The 9,371-nt window shown below is 52.3% G+C and overlaps 1 long non-coding RNA gene across 1 annotated transcript; it reads right to left on the reverse strand.

The window, feature by feature from the left end:
* Positions 1-3,299: 3,299 nt before the first annotated feature.
* Positions 3,300-7,733, reverse strand: LOC124234505 (uncharacterized). The gene is made up of 2 exons (XR_006887329.1): positions 5,355-7,733; positions 3,300-4,049 (listed from the first exon to the last, which is right to left on the reverse strand). It is a non-coding gene; the product is annotated as an uncharacterized LOC124234505 (long non-coding RNA).
* Positions 7,734-9,371: the final 1,638 nt, after the last annotated feature.

The following is a 9,371-nucleotide window of genomic DNA, read 5'->3' on the forward strand; positions in this document are numbered from 1 at the left end:
CAGGGGAGAAGGTCCCAGGGAGATGTCCTGGCAAAAAGGGTGAGTGGATAAGGCCAAGGGGAGAGGTTCCCCTATGTGGCTGAGCATAGGGACACAGTGGGAGCCTCAGCTGCTCCTACATCAGACCTCCCAGATTGTGTCCCCAGGGCTCAGTTTCTGGCCCAGCCCAGGCCTGCCCTCATGGCTGAATGGAGGCTCACCGATGGCGTCCATGAGGCCCCGGACTTCTCGGGCAGCAATGGTGCTCTCACTCTCTAGAGATTTTTCCTTCTTGTTTTTTTCCTTTTCCCTGAGGCACACACAGAGGAAAACAATAAACCTCCAGCCCCCTCACTCCCCCAGGGCAGCTCTGGCACCGGGGGAGTCTCCAGAGGGACCCTGGGCATTGGCAATAGCCCAGCCCACCTGATTCCCGAGAGCCCCCAGGCTATGGCTGTCTCTCAACCAACACTGCCCAGGTGTCTGCTGCCAGCAGATACTATGGTCCCTAGAGGAGAAGCCGGGGCTGCCTCAGGGAGCTTGCTTCTGCTCTGGCGGCAAACCAAGTGTGGATGTGAGCAGGAGCCATTTTCCCCATGTGGAAACTGAGGACCAGAAGGGGCGTGAGCAGCCCGGGAAAGCCAGACCAGTGCTAAGCATTCGGTATGCTCCTTATTTGCTCCTTCAGCCACCCATCCTATGAGGCAGCTGGGGTCACCCCATTGTCTAGGACAGGGGAAGGGGGCTTGGAGAAGTCACAGTACAAAGCAGAGTAGGGCCTCCCAGACCCACACGTGATGCCAAGGTGCACGGTCCATGGGGTTTGGGTGTGGAAGGAGAGAGTTGGGATCCCAAACTATCTCAGCAGGGAGGACCAGGGTGGGTGAGCATGAGCGTAGCTTTGGAGGAAAAATCCCTGAATGCACCATCTGCAGAGCAAGCACCGCAGAAACGCAGCAGTTCTCAGAGACGCCTGCCATTCCTGGGGGCCCCCAGGCGCGCAGCCCTTTCCAGACATGTTCTTATGTAGTGCTCGCTGCAGACCTGGCAGCAAGGAAGACCGCAGGGCCCGGGCTGCAGTTGATGGGCCCAGGCTGGCTCTCCAGACATGGGGCTTCAGCCTTGTCAACCAAATGTCCCTGGACTAAGAGGCAGTCCCACTGGAGCCCAGGTGCCCGGACCACGGGAGCTGCTGTCGGCTCTGGCTTCTCGGCCACTTGCTCTGGGGACATGGGGGCTTGGCTTATGCTAGTGGTGATCCATCCCTGCCCTGGGCTCCTCTTCTTCCACCCAGAGGCCCCACCCTGCTTGAATTAATGCGCAAGTTGACTGCCTTTGGCTGGCCAAGTTCAAGAGGGGACAAGGTACCCCAGAGAGACACCGATGCTGATTAGTGACCTTAGTCATTTTGAGGGTGGCAGGGCCTGGCAGGTTACAAACACATCTGTGTTCCTGCCACAGGCCATAGGGAGCTATGTTCTGGATCTGTGTCCAGCACAGAGCTGGCCTTGTCTGTCTGTCCCAGGAAGCCAGCACAGCACAATGCCAGAACCCTCCATGAGAAGTGCCTTTCCCAAAACACTGTGCTGTGGGTGCCAAGAGCTCCTGGCTGATGCTGTCCCAGATGCTAAACCCTGGGGAAGAGGGGACTCTCGGGAGGCACAGAGAGATGTCGGTAGACCAGGGGCCTGAATGAGAACAGGTCAGCTGAGAGGAGGCTGGGACTCTTGTGGGAGCCAGAGCCACAGTCAGGCTGTGAGACCGTCCTCCTGGGCAGTGGGGTAGCATGGACAGGCCCCAGCTGTCCGTGCCTCTGGATCCCTGCATTGGGCATCAGGGACATGGACTGGAGAACGCTGACCTCCAGTCTGGGCTAGGGTGGCCAGTGGGTTTTCCCACCTGTAGGTAGTTAAGGGCACTGAAGGTCAGAGTCTCAGGGGAGCTTTCCCTGGGAAAAGTCAAAGGGCAGGGCAGGGCAGAGACCTTTACCCAGCATGGGGTCAATCCCTGCCCCAAAGGAGGAGGAAGGGTGGGAAAAGCAGGCAGAGGAGGACTGACTCCCCATCCCAGAGTCCTGGACCAGAGAGGGGTTCCTGGCTTGTGTGGGATGTGCAGAGCTGAAGGGAAGCCCAGCTCCAGCTACATTCTCCCAGGCGCTCCGAAGGATGGGACCCCTCATTTTTCTTTCCTTTCCTTTTTCCCCACTTGAGGAGTCTGAGCTCAGGGAGCTGAAATGGCATGCTCAGGAGTCTCAAGTTCAACTTCTAAACTTGGAAGTCAGAAGGAACTCCTCATCTCTCTGCCCCACCCCATCTGCCCCATCTCAGGGAAGGGTGCCTCCGCTCTGCACCTGAGCGCTCAGACCAGAGACCCAGGACCCTCAGGAGCCCTCTCCTCCCACCTAATCTGTCACCCAGTCCCGTGGCTTCTGCCTCCAAAATACACCTGAACTCCTCACTCTCCCTCTGCAGCCCCCAAGCTCACATGGACTGCGGTGGCCTCCTTGCTGGCCTCCCTGCCTCCATGCAGCTCCCACATCCCACACACAGCAGCCTGAAGGCCTTGAAAGCGCGGATCAGCTGTTCACTTCAATAAAGTCTGAAATACTGCCTGTGGCCTGCAAGCCTCTCCTCGCCTCATCTGCCGCCCCTCTCCCCAAGCCCACCGACTCTTCAGCCTTCTGGGAGTGGACCAAGCCTGTCCCGCCTCTGAGCCTCGCCCCATGCTTCCTTTCCCTCATCCTCTGGTCTCAGCTGAGGCCCCTCCTCAGAGAGCTTCCCTGACTTCTGTCCCACCGCCCCGCCCTTTGCATCAGAGCCTTTCCATCTTTGCGGGGACGTGCTTATTTATTTACTGTCAAGGCCTCAAGTTCCAGGAGGGTGGGATCCCCTGCCCGGTGCTGGCCCTAGGTGCTCAGTCAATAGCCACTGGTGGGGAGGGGAGGACGGGAGGGAGAAGCAGACGATCCTGTGTGGTCCTGCATGGTCAGTGTATGACCTCCCTCTTTCAGGGGAGGACACTGGGACTTCATTCCTACCTGGCACTCAGCTTGTGTGAGCTCTTTCTGAGTTTTTGAAGACTCTGATGCACCCCCAGTGTGTGGGGATGTGGCCTCGACAGTAGGACCTACCTGTAGAGAACAGGGTTTTCCGTGACCCAGTCACTGGGTAGGCTGTGCACCCACTTCCACTGCTGAGGAGAGATCATCCCCCCTTCTGGAATATCCACCTTCTTTATTATTCCCCCACATGCCCAGCTGGGTGAGCAGTGTAGGATAGGTTGCCAAGAGACCAAAGAAAAGACCTGGAGACGGTGAATGAGACATATGGGTTTACTGGGGAGTTACTTACAGGGAAGGTCCAGTGGTGGCCGGCTGGACAGCAATGTGCACCCGCTACCACCCCCTGAGAGAAGCTTGCTTAAGTAGGCAGAGGAACAAAGGCTGTGTGCTTGCCACGGGGGACTGTCCTTGTATGACCTGCATTCCAAGGACCTGAGCACCCCTGCCCCAGAGCGCCTCTGTGTTCCCTCTGACCACGAGGGTCTTGGTGCTAACTCTCCCACGAGAAAGCAGCTGGGGTGGCCAAGCCCAGGAATGTTATCATCATGAGTGCTAGCATGCAGCCCAGACAAGGAGCCTCAAGGACACATGGTTTTAAAGGGGCATGCTGGCTAGTGCCCCTACACTCCACCCACCATGTGTCAGAATGGCCCTTACAATCTCATCGCACCAGTCTTCTGCAGTTCCCCTTGAGCCGGACACAGAGAGGAGCACTGTAGCCAGAAACTACAACAGCAATAGAAAGCATAACATGAAAATAAAAGAAGTAGTAAAAAAGCAAGGACAGCAAAGAAAACATGTCACAGGTGGAGGGGAGTAGGAATGGGAAAGTGGGCGGCACTCCTCCGCTCTCATGCGGCTCTCCAGTCAGAGGCGTTGGCAGCTTGGAGATGCCATGGTAACCCTGCCGTTGAAGGCACGCAGCTCGCTGCATGCCCAGCAGGTGGAGCGGTTTTGTATGCCAGCACCAGTCTGTGTCCATGCAGTGGAAAGGCTGGCTGACATTGTCCTAAGGATGAAAAGGAAGATGTTTAGAGGGGACTAGAACAGGGAGGTCATGACCATCCAACAAGGCACACCAGAGGGAAAGGATGAAAGTGCCTTGGGGAATTGGAGGTGTTACTGTGATATTCTGTTAGGTTTTTTAAATTAATTTTTGTATTGAGGTTATAATAGTTTACAAAATTGTGAAATTTCAGTTGTACATTATTATTTGTCAGTCACCATATAGGTGCGCCCCTTCATCCTTTGTGCCCACCCCCAACTTTCCTTCCCCCTGGTAAGCACTAAACAGTTCTCTTTGTCTGTGTGTTTATCTTCCACATATGAGTGAAATCATATAGTGTTTGTCTTTGGCTTATTTTGCTTAACATAATACCCTCCAGGTCCATCCATGTTGTTGACTTTGTCTTTTTTATGGCTGAGTAGTGTTCCATTGTATATATATAGACCACATCTTCTTTATCCAATCATCAGTGGATGGGCACTTGGGTTGCTTCCACGTCTTGGCTATCGTGAATAATGCTGCAATTAACACAGGGGGGCATAAGTCTCTTTGTATCGTTGATTTTGAGTTCTTTGGATAAATATCCAGTAGTGGGATAGCTGGGTCTTATGGTAATTCTATTTTTAATTTTCTGAGAAATGACCATACTGTTTTCCACAATGGCTGCACCAGTTTGCATTCTCACCAGCAGTGTATGAGGGTTCCCTTTCCTCCACAACCTCTCTGACATTTGTTATGTTTTGTCTCGGTGATTATAGCCATTCTAACAGGTGTAAGGTGATATCTTAGTGTAGTTTTGATTTGCATTCCCCTGATGATTAGTGATGTTGAGCATCTTTTCATGTGCCTATTGGCCATCTGTATGTGATATCTTGTTTTAAGCCTGTCCCCTAAGGGGTTAAGAGACAGGGGCCCCACCTCCTAGTCCCAGGGCCAAGTGGCCATGTGGGTCCCAGTAGGGAGTTCTGTGGCAGAGGGAAAAGCAAGTTGTTCTGAGTGCCCATCTGTGGTTGTAGTTTCTTTCTTTGATTAGCCCTTGTCTGTAGATGTCACATCAGGTCCTTGTGTCAACATCTGGTATGTACTGTGTTGAGTGCATCTCATGATCATTTAGTTGATATATTGCAGTTGCCAGGTATCTTGTCTAGTGGGCTAGGGTCCTGTCTTCCGTCCTCAATTGTTGTTTCAGCAAGCCATTCATTTGTTCCACCAGCTCCATGGTCATGGGGCAGTTTGGCAGGTGAAAATGCAAAGGTATGTCGATTTGATCAGCCCACGCCTGTACCTGGTGGCCAGTAAAATGCATACCTTGGTCACCATTGATGTCCATGGGAACACTGTAGGCAGCACAGAGGTGTCCCCAGGCCTCTCATGGTGGTCTTCTGTGTGGCCCTCTTGCTGGGATATGTCTGTAGCAGTCCTGTAGCTGTGTCCGCACTAGTTAGGGCATGCCTACAGCCATCAGAAAGAGGCAACAGCCCTGTGGAGTCCATCTGCCGGCGTTGAGCAGGCTGGTTGCTTCTGGCAATTTGGCCTGTGTCCTGAGGAATGGCCCAGGGTCTCTGTAAGGAATAAGAAGGGCACACCTGACAGACCTGCACCGTAGTAGCATAGCGCAGCGGGAGGCCCCAGTCCTTGGCGACAGCCCACAGGGTCCTTTGTCCTTTGTGTCCGGTCTTCCTGTGTAGCCACCCTGCCACTCTTTTGGCTGGCACTTCTTCCAGGAGACAAATCTGAGCTGACTCATCTGCTTGTTGGTTTCCTGGTGGTGTTGTCACCTGGTGTGCAGACACATGGTACACTGTTATTGTCATTCCCAAGACCTGATGCCAGATGTCATCCCAGAGCTCTGCCCCTGACAATGGGTGACCATTAATAGTCCACTTTTGTCATGCCCATTAGGCCATCCACAGGGTGAGCCCTGTATAGACTACCTGACTGTCCATGCACAGACATATTGGACCGGGCTCACAAGTCAACACCATCCAGGTGGCCCTCAGTTCAGCCCGTTGACTACTGTATCCAGAGCCAGGGTCCAACCACATGCTGCTGGTTGAAGGCTGGATGGTCCCCGCTGTCCACTGGGGGGGGGGTGGTTACCCCTTGCGGAGCCATCCGTCTACCAGGCCTCTGCTGGGATTGGTCCTCCTCCTTCCTGTACATTTGGCAGGGTTTCAGGCATGGGCACCTCATCTAACGGGCTTGTTTCTTCTGTGGTGTGTGTTACTGGCCCCAGGAGGGCATGTAGTTCTGCACTGAGGGGACTACTGGTGAGGGTCCCTCGGTGTTGTAAGTATGCACGCCACTTTGCCAATGTCTGTGTTTGGGCTGTTCCTGAGTGGGGCTTTTGGAAAGCATCCCTCAGCCACCTTGCAATGGGCAGATGACCGGCAGGGAATGGGTTATGGGCTCCACCTGCTGGAGGACGAGGTAAGCAGCACACAATTGTTCCAGGGCGCTATACTGGTTTTCAGCCCCTTTCCACAATTGGGACCAGAAGCCGAGGGGCACTGGTTTATTGCTTTGCCTCTGCCAGAGACCCCATCCGAACCCCTCTGGGTGACTGGAAACATCCAGTTCACACAGCTGTCCTTGTGTTAAAACACCCAAGGGCTGGATTTGTTTTACTGTCATTTAGGCTTGGGAGAAGGCCTCCTGCTTGGTGGTCCCCTAGTCCCAGATGATACCCTTTGGCACCAACTTTTAAAGAGGATGGACAGCCTGTGTCTTATCTATAACAGTAGCAGGAACCGCTTTTGTCTTACCCGACCAGATAACACCAAGTGTTTGACAGATAACCCAGACCCTTGTACTTTATTGTCGTTTACTACCCATTCTCGTTGGCATAGGTGGGCGGCAAGGGAGAGAGACGCTTCTTGAAGGTCTGAAAAAGACTCAGAGGTTAATATGACACCATCAATGTAATGAAACAAGGTAACCTCAGGGGGTTTTGTCCACCGGGCGGTGCTCCAGAAGCATGGCAGCAGAGTGAGGTGAGAAGTGATGGAAGTCATTGTGCTCATTTTCACCCCTGACAGCAAAATGCTCCTGTGGACCAGTACATTGTTATTTCCTCTTGTGGCTTCTGGTCCCGTGATACCTGAACCACCTGCACAGCGCTGCAGGCATGGGTCAAGGTCCTTTGGCCCTCCGTCCAGTCGAGGGGGCTAGGGCGTTCCCAGGCTGTCACTGTGGGCACTGTTAAAGCCACCAGAACAGTGTTTGGCTGTTTATCACTTTTTTCCCCTGAGGGGTGCTTGCCGCTCCCTGGGGCCATGGCAGCCGCACTGCAGACACTCTCTGAGCTTTGCTCAACCTCAGTCGTGTCACCAGAGAGCAGGGAGGGGCAGGGAGTCACGGCCACCTGCTGCTCAGGACTCAGCGTCCCGCTTCACTCAGCCTCCCTGCCAGCGCTGGGGTGCTGGACCACGCACTCACCGCGCTCTTCCTGTCCCCCACAGGCACTTTCCGCCCAAGGCCTGACGAGTCCCTGGCCTGCCCTCCCTCCCGTGCACACACTGGAGCCAGCGGCTCTGCCTGTGACTGCTTTACTCTTGATATTGAAACTCATTTATTTTAATCTCAACCAACTTGACCATACACCAAACTCCTCAGGATTTTACTTCCACAAACCTTCTGTCACTTGTTTTTAAAATTCAGAATTTTTTCCACGCCTTCTTCTCTTTTTATTCTTTTGTAGTAGCTTAGGACAAATTTATCTTTCTTAAAAAAACAAACAAAAATATCTCTGTTCTTTATACCTTTTTTACTGAAAACATACATTTTACTTGCCTTGTTTAGAGACTTTTTAGAAATATGTGTTTTCTCATAGAAAATTCCTCAGCGGGTACAAAACATATTTATCAATAAACTCAAGCATCTTTTACTTTCTTGGAAATAAGAAACCAGAGGCAGACAAATCTATGTTTAGTAATCAATTTCTAATATTTTATCTTGTTTGGTAAATGACCTAGATACTCAATGAATCTTGATCATTTAACTTAATTTACCAAAACTCTAAAGTTTCAAGTTACCAAAAAGATTTTGGAAGCTGTTTTTCAAGCATCTATACCATAAAACATAATTATTGTACCTGAAAACTCTTACCCATTTTTACCTAAATCATTTGTTCCCAACAATTATGTTTAGATTACTCACAAAAACTTTGTGTGACATAAAAGCAATTAGCCATCATCTTGGTTTTTTTTAAGTACATACACCATAACACGTAATTATTTTAAAAGTCCCCCCCAAATTGTTATCTTTTTCACATCTATTTAGTTCACCTGTTCCCCAATTCCACCAGTTCTGCAGCAGTGTAATCTCTCATGGTGGATGCATGTTCCCAACGGGTGGAGGCAGGTCCCTGGGATCCACCCCCGAGGGAGGGGCTGTTCAGACCTCTATCTTCTCATCAGATTCCCGGAGGTGTGTTGACAGAGCCTCGGTAGTTTTGGCTTCAACCAGCCATGTGTTCCTTTCTAATTTTAATTTCTCTTGTAGCTGTCTCACCTTTGCCTTAGCTTCCATTTCAGCTAGTCTTGCTAAGTGAACAGCGGCAAGGAGGGGCCATCCCACCACAGCAGTTACCTCCCAGGCTTCTGGTTTCTTTCTCTCAACATTTATCATGCCCAGGACTTCTCCTGCCTTCATTGCCAGCCATTCTACAGTGGAGAGGGGCTACTCCACAGCTGTAGCAATGGCCTGGGCTTCTCTCATGCCCAGTACTTTCCCCTAGGCCCTTCGGCATTTTGGGGGCACCCCTGTACTCACACAGTGGGCCCCATCCATCAAGGATGGTGACAACTGGCCCCCACAGGGAGGACACCAGCCAACCCAGTATTACCCCTACGGATTTCTCCTTCCCATCCCCGAAAGTCTCAGCACTCACTCAGTTTTCTTTGGTCTCCTGGCTGGCTCACCAAGTGTTCCGCCACACACCCAGCTGGGTGAGCAGTGTGGGATAGGTTGCTGAGAGACCAAAGAAAAGACTCAGAGACAGCAAATGAGACATATGGGTTTATTGGGAGTTACTTACAGGATAGGTCCAGTGGCGGCTGGCTGGACAGACAATGTGCACCCACTGCTGCCCTCTGAGAGGAGCTGGCTTAAGTATGCAGAGGAACAAAGGCTGAGTGCTTGCCAAGGGGACTGTTCCTGCGTGACCTGCATTCTAAGGACCAGAACCCCCCAGCCCTGGAGGGCCTCGGGGTTTCCTCAGACTTCGAGAGTCTTGGTGCTATCTCTCCCACGAGAAAGCAACTGGGTTAGCCAAGCCCAGGGCTGTTACCACCATGAGTGTTGGCATGTAGCCCAGACAAGGAG

This window comes from Equus quagga, unplaced genomic scaffold (assembly GCF_021613505.1).
Source record: "Equus quagga isolate Etosha38 unplaced genomic scaffold, UCLA_HA_Equagga_1.0 83177_RagTag, whole genome shotgun sequence".
Taxonomy (NCBI): domain Eukaryota; kingdom Metazoa; phylum Chordata; class Mammalia; order Perissodactyla; family Equidae; genus Equus; species Equus quagga.